General features: G+C 33.8%; 1 protein-coding gene and 1 pseudogene across 6 annotated transcripts in view; one reads left to right on the forward strand and one right to left on the reverse strand.

Annotated features, from left to right (window-relative positions):
- LINGO2 (leucine rich repeat and Ig domain containing 2) overlaps positions 1-14967 on the forward strand; it is a 1089314-nt gene that overhangs the window by 50261 nt on the left and 1024086 nt on the right. The window lies entirely within an intron of this gene.
- LOC120617180 (uncharacterized) lies at positions 10817-10935 on the reverse strand (annotated as a pseudogene).

A 14967-nucleotide genomic window follows, 5' to 3' on the forward strand; every position in this document is an offset into this window, starting at 1 on the left:
AAAGACTAGCTTTATTGGAAAGGAGAGTAAAGCAATAGTACACTTCCAGGTGAGGAAGAGACCTGAGCAAGAACAGGGTGGCTTAAGGGCCTTAGCTTGCTTTTTAACACAGAGTCAAAATTGAAGGCCATGAGGAGATGGGATGAGGATGACAGGGAAAGCTTTGCCTAGAGTTATTGAAAGAGGAGCTTTAGAAAGAGAATTTGCTGAAATACACTAGTACCAACCTTACATTCTAGTTTTGCCTTTTCTGGGTGCCTAGAGTTCTATTCCATCTGTTGTGCATGGCTCAAATAATTTCATCTTCCGTATGAAAATAGTCCTGGGATTTGGATCAGAGTGCATGGACACTTTGGGTTACTCCAGTAAGGTTCCGAAGAGAGGACTATAGCTCAGAGTGGGACAAATCCATGGATTTGAATTCTGAGACATGACTAGTGAGGAAAAAATCAAGGTTTTGGCACTGAGGCTGGATGGAAGGCTTCTCTTTTATAGCCTTCACTGAGCTTAAGTTCTAACTGCTGGACTTTGAAGAGGCAGATAATGAAATTACAGCTCTCAGTATTAAGAGGGATAATCTAGGATATCTAGGATATCTTCTCTCTCTGTCTCTCTCTCTGTCTCTCTCTCTCTGTCTCTCTGTCTCTCTGTCTCTCTCTCTCTCTCTCTCTCACACACACACACACACACACACACACACACACACACAGGTAACAGAAATAAGTAGAAAGAGATGGGGTGATGGTTTGGTAAAACCTCACAGTTGTAGTATAATCCACTGGCGGGTACTTTTCTCCTCTCTTCCACAATAGAAACAAATCCTAAGAGGATGATTCTCGGATGCTTTGAAGACAATAGACTTGGGAGCAGATTATGTTCCACACAGATCCTTCAGTCTGCTGGAAGAGCGTATCCTCCAAATTCTTTTATTTGCAGGTTCTCATTTAGTTATTAATAGAATATACATCACTGATTAATAAAATGAACAAAGAATTCCTAATACTATAATCAAATTTTCATTAAAAAAAGGAAATTATTAATCTTGAGGAATCTAGAAAATTGCACTGAGGAACAGGATATATAGATGTAACCTAGTACATTTGTTTTCTAAACATCCTATATCTTTTAGTACTTAGAAAATACTGGTAGAGAAACAAGTGTGTAGTAATGGTACATGAGGTTAAAATTCTCTTTTAAAAACTCTTCATTTTTCACAAGTGTATATAATAAGAAAACAAAACAAGACAAAATCAAAGATTGCCCACATCCAAAACTTGAGCTTGCATATAGATTTAAATAAAAATAAAAATAATTAATCAATTTATTATATTTCACAAGCCATATATTTTTGCTTTTATGGAACCAAGAAACTCTGCTGTTCTAAATTTCATAAGAGCAGAAAATGAGGGAGTGTAAAGTAACTTTTAGGTTTAAATGAGTAATTACTTGTCAACATAGTAAGATACAGTTTCTTTAGTGTGACATTTTATATTAAGGTTTTTTCCCCCTCTATACAGTATCTTGCTACTTCTAGACAGAGTGGCAGTTTTGGTATGTGGGTTTCATATACAGCAATCTATTTCATATACTGCAATCTATTTCTATCTTCAGTTTACATCTTGACTTGCCAAATATTAAAACAACTTTAATGTGGGAGTTGACAAATTTTGTTACTTATGTTTTCAGAATGACTCATGCTCACCTTTAGTTGTTCTCAAAATTCTCTATCAAGTTTCATTGTGTTGCCAAGCAAGGTTGAATAGCCAGGACAACATTCTAATATGTATAAAACATAGTGCTTCTGTAATTGTACATATCACATCTTCTTGTAATTATTTATTTATGAGTCTGTCTCTCCAACTGCCACCCTCTATTTGTGATAATTTCCTGGAAAGGGAATGCTTCTCATTTAGATTCATGTAATAGTAAATTTCATATGCTCAATGACATTTTGTTGAATTTTTCTTCATTTTGTTGAATTTTAAACTGAATATTTCTTGAGTGGAATTCTTTTATTAAAAAAAAATACTTTTATGTAGTTGGGGTTGCTGGAGATTATAGGCAATTTAGTTCTTTCTTTATCTGTGCTCTTATAAAGTCTTAAAAACCAGCTAGTGAAAATGCCTAAATATATCGCTCTATTTATAAAACTTGTTTTTATTATTATTTTTGCTTACTGTGTCTTTGTTCCATAGTAAATCATATATTCTAGAAAGCAATATTAATTTGGATATTGGGCTTAATATCTAGATCTAAGGTACATTAAGTGATACCATAGCTTAGCCTCCTGAAAGAGTGAATATACTCAGTTTATTCTCAAGTAATAATTTATGAAGTGTAATAAAAATATGGTTGAGTGAATTTCCTTTTAAGTTATAGTGGAAGTATCATATGAAATTGATATTCAAAGACTTATCTAAAAAGGCTAGCATTTTATGAAATGTTCCACTAGTAATGAAATGTTTCTTTCCAAAGACAAATAACTTTTTCATGTACTTTAGTCTTGGAACTCATCAAAAGAAATTTAATGGCATGCAAGCTATGGTAGAATTTTAGCTTTATTTATGGATACTCCATCTATATGCATAAATGAGACATAATCATGTGTCAAAGTGCATTTATCTACTGTGTCATGCCTAGGAATAGAAAGAAAATCCAGCTTTAAAGCTTTGAATGAAACCATTTTTTTTTTATCTTATTTTCTTACCTAAAGTCAACAATTCATTGACTGCTATAATATGAATTTAGAGGTGACTGAAATCCTAATATTGTTGAGACTACACTACTGTACAACCCGTCACTTCTTTGGTGATACACATGAAAGCCAAATATGTTTTCAATTTCTCAGTGTATTGTCAAAATTCTAATAGGACTTTTTTTTCCTTGCAAATTCTTCAGGGACTTTGACTTATATTATAAGGGCTGTGTTGTAGTTTTACAATTACCTTGTCAGAATGAGGAGCATACACTGATGTACTGATGTAGTTGTTTCCTTTTATAACTTAATCCTTCAGTATATATTTACCCAAAGCAACCTATAGTAACATTAGATGAGGAGAGGGCAACACTTTAATTTTGAGGGCTTTTTAGAATTCTCTGTGTGATTTTTTGTTCCTATCACTTCTCTGGGAATGTTCTGGTAGGAAAGCTTCCAAATTTTTAGTTCATAATCAGTTGCTTGTGCTTCTTACATTCTACCATGGCTCCTCAATGAAGGAGGTTTTGTTTTGTTTTGATTGTTTGCTTTAAACTCACAGTAATGATTTTTTCTATTATCTCACCTTCCTTGAGATGGCAGTGTAAGCCGTTTACTCTGGGATAAATTGCCCCTTTTTTTTTCCCCAAGAAAGGAAACAGCTACAGCTTTATTTGACACTAATGCATTGCATTGTTTCTGAGTTTTAAAAGTTTATAATTTCATAAAAGCTTATTACACACTAAATATTATTCTAAATGTTAGTCTTTTTTTTTACAATAGATTATTCTAATAAAATAGTAATTATTGATGTACAATTTTAGAGAGTGTTAATTTTCATTTTGAGTTTTTTTCTCATTAATTTTCAGGTTACTGTAAAATGAAACTCACCATCTTCTAAGAGATGATATTAAGACATATCTAGGTCATGTATTTATTTCTACTGAACTCTGATTCTTGGAGACTTGAGAAAGAGAACTGTAGTCAGTGAATTACAATATTAATGATCATTAACATCAATATTTAGGAGAAAGTAAAATATAAAAACACTAAAAAAAGTAGAGATCTGCCTTTCATCTGTGCAAGTGATGAACACAGAAACTTTTTAAAAGATTTATTTTCCACTGTTAAACATGGTCTGATGTTTTAAATTTATAAAAGGAAAAGATCTTCATACTTCTAACACTAAGAAATAAGAACATAGTAATATGCGCCAAGGTTGTAGAAAGAGTAGTGTGAGAAACTTAAGGATATATTACTTTATTCTGTGAGAACAGAAAGTTAGCAAATTATTCATTATTTTTTCTCATGAAGAAATAATAATAATGAAAATAAGAGAAAAACACTGTATATAAGACCTTATGATAAATGTTTTCTGTATATTATCTAATCTTTCCAAAGCACATGACATTGATACTATTGCTAGGAATTATGTTTGAACAGATTGATGCCATTGGGAAATCAGAAATGGAACAGGGTACATAATCCAGTCAGTGAGACACTAGAGTCTGAGACATTCACTCTAAAGAGATGGGTGTTTGTGTTAGAGGAGACAAAAACTTCAACATTCCTCCCTTTCAACCTCAGAATTTCTGATTTCTCCTCTTCTTTCCCTACAAATAAATCTTTTCTATTAGCTGTATAATAACTGCAAGTTCCTGTTCTAATCTAAATATTGTGAGTAGGTAAAGCTGTGGCACAGATTCCGCAGCACAAAACATACGTACGTTTATTTTCCTTATAAAATATTTAATAATAAAGCTGATTGCCTTGTTCAATAAGTTGGGCTATTTAATTAAGTTTAAAAGAATTCTCCTTTAGCCAACACTAATCTGAATTTATCTCATGGCAGCCTATTTTTAATATAGAGCTTCTTTATTAGAAACATACTGTTGCTTTTACAGATTCCTATTTAGTGTTTGGAGCCCATGTGAGAGCTTAAGAACAGTCTCTTAAAGATGACTTTTTGTTGTTCAATAAATACTATTAGCCAAAACAATTTTAATCCAAGAGTTCTATACAATTCTTAGGATGCTTAATGTAAATTAGAGTGATTCTCTTTCTTTTAATGGGCCCTAAATAACTCTTTTAGTATTAGTGGAATAGAAATGTGTCTATATCCATTTCAGTAGAGAGATTGTCTATCTTGATCCCATGGGCAAGGTCAAGGATGAAGTAGATGTTCTATCCCTTGATCCTTTTTTCATTTGTTCAGATTTTTAAAGACCCAGGAGTTACATGGGCATTAAACTCTAACGTATTTTGTTGATAGACTATTTAACAATTCTTTGCATAAGTAAACTTGAATACGAGGAGTGAAGGCTGATTTTACTATTACCTATTCAATTTCAGAACTTATATTTCATCACTTTCAGGACTAGAAAAATGTGGTTGGCTTTGACAAAAATGTTTCTTGGATTTATTTGGCAGATTAAAAAATGTAATGATTTTATATTATGTTGATAAGCTTTAATTTGAAATAATACATAAACAATATAGATAGTATCTTCTTTAGTTAAAAAGCTACTGTCATTTACAAGGCATATATTGCTAAAAATAAACACTAAAATGCTCTTTTTAATGAATATTAAATTCTATAGCAGTCTTCTTGTCTACCCTGTAGACACTGCCAAAATTATGGTCCTAGCAAAGAATGCAAATTGGATCATTAACATTGGAAATAAAAATGAAGAAATTGATTGGAATGAATTATGTTAGATTTAACGAAAGCTTGGCAAAAAATGGATACTGCTTACTAATATAAATGGCCAAGTTAAATGAGCGACTTTCTATTTCTAAAACAAGCAGAAAATACATAAGAAATAAAGAATATGGAACGAGCTTGAAATAAAGCAAAATTAAGTGAAAGAAAATATAATGATGAAATAAAATTAGCAAGAACATATACAGGAATGGATAACATTAGATTTTTTTTGTGCTTTTCTTAGTATTATAGTACATAAGTTATTTGTTCATTTTTAAATATTTTTAGCAATGCATATTATTAAATAACTACTAGTGTCAAATTTTTGAGTCCTTTTTGGTATGTATTTTTACATTCATTGCTCTACCTGATCTTTACAAGTGAAATATTTCCATTTTTATATATTATTAGAGACTCAGAGAGGATATCTTGAAACTGGTATTTTAATTAACTCTAAGCTACCAAGAGATGTTTAACTTATTTCACATGAGATTGATAAGGATTTCAATGATGCTTTATAGCCAATCATTAACTTTCAGATTCTGTGCTCTACTTTTAACGCTTTTGTTTTAAATTTTGAAATATTAGCAAAATATAGAGTTTAAGCTTAATGTCCTATCTCTGTTCATTGAGAATTACTTTGACTTTTTTTGCGTTGTTATAAACTTATATATCATACTACATTGTGCATTTTTTTCAACAAACATAGAGCCGTAAGATAGAGTACTATTGAATCATTATGTTGTATACCTGAAGCTAATATTATATGTTAATTGTATTTCAATTAAAAAAAGATAGACATAGTAACTTACTAATGCCTATTAATCAACTCTGACATTAAAATAAAATCTTAAAATATGAGGACATATTAATTGGTATTCATTGGATTTCTGCTAAGTGATTATATTCTGAATGATATATATTCTGAATGATTTTTCTGTCTCACTTCCAGTGAGGATATTGCTGCCAATTCATAGGACTTGGAGCTTGGATTTTGACCTTGGTAATTGATGATAAGTCTGCACCAGTTTATCCCTGATTTTTGCATAATTCTCTACTTGAGTTAGTGTATAACTTAAGTCCACAAAACAGGCTGATAGTCAACAGTACACATGGGAATTGAATACTAGTTTTGCTCATTAACTAGCATTTAACTAATTACAAATTTTGATTAATAATAGTATGAATAACGTGCAATCTGCAAGATATCTAACCTACTTAAAAATGAAGATTTTATTTCCAGTCAAGATGGTAGAATAGGTAAACTCTGTGCTTGCCTCCTATCACGACTACATAAAAATTACAACTAAACTATAGAACAACTATCATTGAGGATTCACCTGAAGTCCACCTGAACAGAACTTCTACAACTAAAGTTATACAGAAAAATCCACCTCAAGACTGGTGAGAGGGACAGAGACATGAAACAGCCTTGTCCCACACCTGCGTGTTAAAAATTGGGAGAGGTATCTCAGCTGTGGAAGATTCCCCAGAGGGGCGAGTGGTTCCAACCCTACACCAAAGTCCAAAGCCCAAGATTCCAGTGCCAGGAAGAGAAGTCCCCACAAATCTTGGCTGTGAAAACCAGCAGAGACTATGGCTGAGTAAGAAGAAGGGCTGTTGGAGGATCAAGTATTCCTCTTAAAAGGCCCATGCATAGACTTACTCACTGACAGACTCACTTGCTCTGAGCTCCAGTGCTGGGACAGCAGTTTGAAGGGCTTCAGAGACATACGGGGAGACACTGAGTTGTCTGGTTTCAGGGAGAGGGCTAGCAGGGCAGCTTTCTCCCAGACAGACGAAGAGTTGGCAGAATCCATTGTTTCTTTGTTAAGCTCTCCTCTTTCACAACATATAGACACAGGCAGCCGCTATAACTGAGTCTCTATCAACCTGGTCAACACTGGTCACCCTGCCCTGGCGATTCCCTGAGACTCCACCCTACCCAACTTGCAGGCCCATCCAAGCTACCTCCAGTGGATTTTTTTTTCATACAAATGGCCTGTCTTGGCTCATGCTGAACTTTTCTAAAATCTCTCAGAGATTTACAAAACCCAAACGAACAGTGTCTGGCCTCAGTGTGCCCAGTCCCTCTTGCTGAACATCTCTAAGAGCTGCATTAGCGGCAACTGGCCTTAGTTCTTGGCTTGGCCTCTTGAGGCACCTCCAAACCCAGTATGAGTGGTGGCCATCTGTGAATTACCTGGTGGCCATGCCAGTTGGCCCCGGACAGGGCACAGACTGTGGCTGAATTTGGCTTATGTCATAGCCCCTCCCAGGAGGTTCTGGGGCTGGCATGCCTGGACCAAGCTGGAGTGCCACATAGGGCCACATCCAAGGAAGACATTCCCAAAAGGGCAGACTGGGCAGGCAACAGGGCCCTGCTAAAGCGAATTGGGCTCCATAGAGTCAGTCCTTGCACAGCAGCTTCTCCACTGGTCACAGCCAGTCCTCAAAACCAATCAGCCCATTGGTCAATCCCTCTCTGATGTGCAAACAGCAACCAAATCTCAATTATGACAGTAGGGCACACACAACACATACAAGGGACACACTTGGAGGACCTGGCTAGGTGACTAGGGAGACTGTTCCACTGGGCCCCATAGGACACCTACTAAATAAGGCACTGTACTAAGACCAAGAGACATAACAGCCCTACCTAATACAGAGAAACAGACACAGGGGGGCAGCTAAAGTGGGGAGACTAAGAAACAGTTTCCAAGTGAAAGAACAGAACAAAGCTCCCGAAAAATAACTAAACAAAGTGGAGACAAGCAATCTATGAGTTGCAGAATTCAAAACACTGGTTATAAAGATGCTCAATGAATTTAAGGGGGTAGATAAACTCAGTGAGAACTTTAACAAAGAGATAGAGAACATAAAAAGAACCAGTCAGAACTGAAGAATCCAATGACTGAAATCAAGAATACATTAGGAGGAATCAACAGTAGATTAGATGAAGCAGAGGATCAAATTAGTGATTTAGAAGATAGATAGCAGAAAACACCCACTAAGAACAGCAACAAGAAGAAAGAATCCAAAAAGTTAGGAATAGTTTAAGGGGCCTTTTGTATAACCTCAAGTATACCAACATTTGCATCACAGGGGTACCAGAAGGGGAAGAGAGAGAGCAACAAATTAAAAACTTATTTGAAAATATAATGATGAAAAACTTCACTAACCTGGTGAAGGAAATAGACATGCAAGCCCAGGAAGCATAGAATGTCTCAAGCAAGATGAATCCAAAGAGGCCAACACCAAGATACATCATAATTAAAATGCCAAAGGTTAAACAAAGAGAGAACCTTAAAAGCAGCAAGAGAAAAGCAATTAGTCATCTCCAAGGAAGCTCCCATAAGACTGTCAGCTGATTTTTTAACAGAAACTTTGCAGGCCAGAAGAGATTGGCAGGAAATATTCAACGTGATGAAAAACAAGGATCTACAACCAAGATTACTCTACCCAGCAAAGCTGTCATAGAATTGAAAAGCAGATAAAGAGCTTCCCAGACAAGAAAAAGCTAAAGGATTTCATCACCACCAAGCCAGTATTACAGGAAATGTTGGAAGGACTTCTTTAAGAAGAAAAGAGAAAAAATACAAAAAAAAAAATGAATATAAAAATGGCAATAACTATATATCTATCAACAATTACTTTAAATGTAAATGTGTTCCAAAAGTGCTCTAATCAAAAGATAGCATGGCTGAATGGATAAGAAAACAAGATTCCTACATATGCTGCATACAAGAGACTCACTTCAGATCAACTAAGACACAGCGACTGAATTAGTGATGGAAAAAGATATTTCATGAAAAGAAAAATAAACAAAGTTGGGGTAGCAATACTTATACCAGACAAAATAGACTTTAGAACAAAGGCTATAAGGATAAAAAGGACCCAGCAATCCTACTTCTGGGTATTGATCTTAAGAAACCCAAAACACTACTTTGTAGGGACATGTGAATTTATATGTTCATTGCAGCATTATTTGAAATAGTCAGTGTATGGAGGCAATCTAGGTGTCCATAAAAGGATGAATGGATAAAGAAGAGATGGTACATATATACAATGGAATATGTCATAAAAAAAGAATGAAATCTTGCCATCTGCAACACCATGGATGGACCTAGAGGGTACTATACTGAGTGGATGGGTGAAATTGAACAGGCCAAATGCGAGAAGTTCTTAGGCAAAAGTAGATGCACATGTTAACTTCTTTCTCTTAGTAAAAATGACTTATGTCCTATAGGAGGGATCAGCTTGCTGTTTAAAATTTTAGGGAGATGATTGTCAGTAATTAAAATGATTCCACAATATATTTAGGATTAAAGTACTATATAGTTTAAAAGAAGAAATATACATTGGAACAAATAAAACATTTTCACCATGATCATCATTATCAGCAGCAGCATCTCATTATTAGACATTGTTGTAGATCACTGTAGGTGCTCTTTATATTAATTTAAAAAATAAATGCAAATTTTAAAAACTATTGTTATAAAATTGGCTACTACACAGAAATAACAAGATAAAGAAGTGTATTTTTTAATACAGTTCTGAAATCATTATATAGAGTATTTGGAAATGTTCGTTGGAGATTAGCCAATTAATCATTAAAGAATTATAGAGATAATTAGCTTTATTAAATACTTTGTTTTGTTTTCTAGAATCTGCTGTATGTTCACTTAGTTTGCAGATCGTTTTAACTCGTGGTGGTTTAAATAAAAAGAACTAGATGTTCAATTATACAAATAAGTAAGAAGCAATATATCTGTGGAAAATTTATTTGTTCGTAGAAATAATTGCATTCTGGAAGTTTTAAGATTCTAAATATCAATATGTCAACCTTGTTACAGACTATCCAGGATATGTTTATGATACTTTGGATATATTTAGAAGATAATTACTGATTCCTATCAGGCTATGCTTTGACTATCAAGAGATTGGATTTAAAAAAAGAAGTATAGACATTGATTTTGGAGTCTGTGAACATAAATGGGTCTGAAATTTTCAAAGCTCATTGCTTGTTGTGATGCATCTTGCATATAGATTATTCAGAAATCTTGGTGAAAGTGAATCAAAATAAGGAACTGCATTTCTACTTTAGTTAAGTTTATGTCTTAGGTAAACTTGGTGATAAATATATAACATTAAAGTAAGATCAGGACACTTATAATCAACATTTTATGAATTAAATTTTTTAAAAAACAAGACAAATAAGTCCTACACTACAGTGACATTTGAATATCAAATAGTCCTCATATCTGATAGCTCTCATAGGTTGCTTTGATACTTAATAGCTGATGTTCTGACTTTTCTTTTCTTTTCTTTTTTAGGTGAGGCAACCCTTGGTTGACCTCACAGATTGCAAAGACCTTGTCAGCTTACAATCCCTTATTTAAAAAAAAAAATTTTTATGCCTACAGCACCTGGTCTTCCTAGGAGGTCTCCCATCCAAGTACTAACCAGACCTGACCCTGATTAGCTTCTGAGATCAGATGGGATTGGACTTGTTCAGGGTGGGATGGCTGTAGACTCTTTTCTTTAAAGCATAGAATATATCATTTATTTTATTTTTAAAAATTTCTGTCTTTCTAAAAAACTACTTCATAGCAAATATGCATTTTTTTATTAAAACATTCAATTTGGGAAATATAGTGAAATATATACCCATATGTATTAAAATATATATATATATTTATGCTTTTTAAAACTCATTATTAATGTTTTTTGTTATGTTTTCTTGATTGAGGTCATAACAGCAAATGTTCAAATAAGTGCTGGAGATTCTGAAAATTATTCTGATTCTTTCAAAATATATGTAAACACTGTCTTTATATTGATGAGAATTTGAAATGGCTGATATCTTTTGAATGGACTTTGTAATCTTGTGAGATACTCTTGAAAAAATAATATAGTGCTTTAGAAATTTTGTGTATGTTTCTTCATTTAAAAATGCCAGTATTTGAAGGGTTTTGTCATATTTAGACAGTACAAATTTTCTGCAACCTTTGTCTTTGGTTCAAAATTACCTTAATTATACCATCCATTATAAGGACCTGCTACCTTACAAAAACAATTGAACCATTTATTAATGAGATAAATGGTTTTACTAATTTATGAAAGTGATAAACAGTTCTTTTTCTAACATCTACTACGAAGTGTTTCTTTAAAGTAGTAGGTGTTTGAAAACTGTGTAATACAGTTGGCCCTCTATATCTGCAGGTTTTGCATCTATGGATTCAACCAACCTGAGATAAAAAATTATCAGAAAAAAATTACATTGTTGCTGAAGTGTACTATGTAGTTCGGCCTACAATGGTTGTGTCCACTGAATATGTACGGGCTTTTTTTCTTGTCATTTTTCCCTAAACAATATAGTATAACAACTATTTTCACAGCATGTACATTGTGTTAGATATTATAGATAATCTCCAAATATTTTTAAGTACATAAGAGGATGTACTCTATGTAAATATAGTCATGTGCCACATAATGAAGTTTCGGTCAGTGATGGACCACTATTTGATGGTGGTCCTATATGATTACAATGCAGTTGAATTTACTGTAAGAAATGCAATGATATGTAGTTCAGTAGATTTTTTTTTTTTCCTGACAGGAGCAATATCTGTGGGGCCTGACAATAGATTCCCTCTCATTCCTCGCACCTTGATTTTGAGTGCACAGATTACATCCCAATCAGTCAGCCACTGACTTATTTCAGCACTGAGGAGCCTGACTCCACAGTGCTACATATTTAGAGGGTGCTACAAGACCTCCCGGGTCTAGTTTGGTGATCTTAAGAGTACATTATTATAAATTCTTTATTGAGAACCAAAGATCTTATACAAGACACAGGTCCATGAGAGCTAACTTAACAAGTATTAAGTGCTACTGCCAATTTAGTAAAAGCTGTCTATGGTAATGTGGGGCCAGCTTGTCCTTGTACTTTGGAAATATGTTCAGGTGGTAATAATATAAAGCATAAGTAAGTTTTATTTCTTCTACCAGTTCAATGTCAGAGAGAACCCTTTGTGCCAGATAGAGTCAGAGGAACCAAAAACAAATTTCCAAAGTCAAAATACTGAGTCCTCAGTTCTACACCTTCTCCATGTTAAATACCTCCCCTTTTTTTAATGAATACCACGATGTTTCTTAATCTGACCACCGCTCTAATATGCAATAGTCATAATCACATTTCTTTGGCAATACCCCGTATTCCTTTATCTTTCTATCTCGATTTATTATTCCTACTGTTCCTCAGACCATCTTTCACTCTCTCCTGAAAGTAACTAGTATGGAGATCTACATATGTGTTACTCAGCCAATTCCTCCTGATTATTTCCAATTAATCCATCCCACATCCCTGTTCATGGAGAAGCACTGACAACTTTGATGTTCTATTTCTGACCCCGTCAGAAGGAAGCAGGCTTGTGGGATAATGTTTATAAAGTTAATAGCAGTGCACAGTAATGCTATAGGTCTTCTTATTCACTCACCGCTCACTCACTGACTCATCCAGAGCAACGTTTCGTCCTGCAAGCTCCGTTCATGGTTAGTGCCCTATATAGGTGTACCATTAAAAAAAAATCTTTTGTATTGTATTTTAATGTCCCTCTTCTACATTTAGATACACAAATACTTGCCATTCTATTACATCCCACAGTATTCAGTACAGAAGCATGCTGTATTGGTTTGCAGACTAAGAGCAATAAGCTATCCCATATGTGTAGTAGGCTGTACCATATAAGTTTGTGTAAGTGCACTTTATGATGTTTGCACAATGATGAAATCACCTGATGCATTTCTCAGAACTTATAATCATTATTGAGTGAAACATGACTGTACAACACCATTTTATATAAGGGACATGAGCATTTGTGGATTTTGGTACCCATAGGGGTCCTAGAACCGGTCCCCTTTGGATACCAAGGGGTGATTGTATCTTTTTGGCTAACTACATTCTTGCAAAAACTGTATGTTAATAATATTCATATTGATGATAATAAGGCTATCACAAATCTTGACTGTGGTCAAGGTTCATATCTAACTGATACTCTGGTGCTGCTTTTATGTTGATTTTTTAAAATTCTACCAATGATAAGTATAAAAAATGTGGCTGTATTTTAGAGACAATAATATAGTATTTTTCAGTACCAATGTGTGTGTGTATGTGCGCATATACATATATATATATATATCATATATGTGTGTAATTATTTATATAGAGTTTTTTTATAATATGCAGTCATTTATAATATATTCTTCTTATGGTTTAACACTGAGTAGATTATCATTCCACATGAAATGGAAAACAAAAGAAAACATAGCCTCAGTGTTCCTGGGCATTGTTACCATACTTTCATATGTTCACTCCTATTCAATATTAAATTGAACTCACAACTAATCCCATTGGAAAATTTTTTCAAATATTTGAATTATTTAAATATTGTTGGGAAAATTTTTCCTATATATTATATATATACACACACACACACACACACACACACACATATTTGTTGATTAAGGTAAAATTTAATATTTCTGCTACACAAACACAGATAACTATCAAATATGAAATAGGAGTCTTGATAAACAGACTACAAATAAGGACAGTCCTAATTTTGTTTCCATATTGCCCATATAATTATGTTTTTGATGAAAATATCATGTTAGAAAATGACCATCAAAAAAAAGATAACATGTTATTTTCTTCTGCCTTTATTCAAAAAATTATAGAACTATCATAGCTTCTTGGATCTGGCTAAAGATATTTCTTGCTCAAATTTAGACGGAAGAGAAAACAAACCATCTCTGGTAACAGCAAAAATAATTGGCCAGATGGACTTGCATCTCCACACCTGGATCACCACTATGTGTACCTAAAACAATCAAAATGCATAACTGATGACATTTGAAGTTATAATTACATGTAGGAGATTCTTAGGATGATTTATTTTACTCTGAGCAAGAGCTGCTAGAACTTCAACTGTACGTAAATTATCTAGTAATACCTTTGAAATTAAAGAAATAAAAGTAAATGAACCATTCTGACAAAAGGAACGAAACCTCAAAGGTACATCAGGCATCTATTATCTTCTTTTTGTTCTAAACACATCAAAAGTAATGCAGATATGCATTAGTAATGAAATATAAATATTCAAATCATAATAACTACTGTTTAAAAAGGGGGAAAATTTAAAAATATGTGCATGCAGAAAAAAACAATATCTTTAGTATTTAATACAGCATTAATAAAATATTGATATTTTTACTTGCCCAATTTTTAGTTCCCCTTTTTATTAGCATCTTGGTAACATCCTGGTGACCACCTACTGGAAACTAGCCAGTTGTATCCCTCCACGCTACATGAAGGGATACATGAGATAAACTCATTCGGTCAGCTGCAATGTTATAGGGCTTTAACTCTTCAGCTGGTGACACGAGGAAGAGAAAAATCATTCATTGTAGTGGTGGTGGAGGCAACAAATTCTGAGTGGACTACACCTGCTCTGAAATTGCTGCTATGGTTTCTCCCCCCTGTTTTTCAAAGCTACCTTGGCACCAA

This window comes from Pteropus medius, unplaced genomic scaffold, assembly GCF_902729225.1.
Source record: "Pteropus medius unplaced genomic scaffold, Ma_sr-lr_union100, whole genome shotgun sequence".
NCBI lineage: Eukaryota > Metazoa > Chordata > Mammalia > Chiroptera > Pteropodidae > Pteropus > Pteropus medius.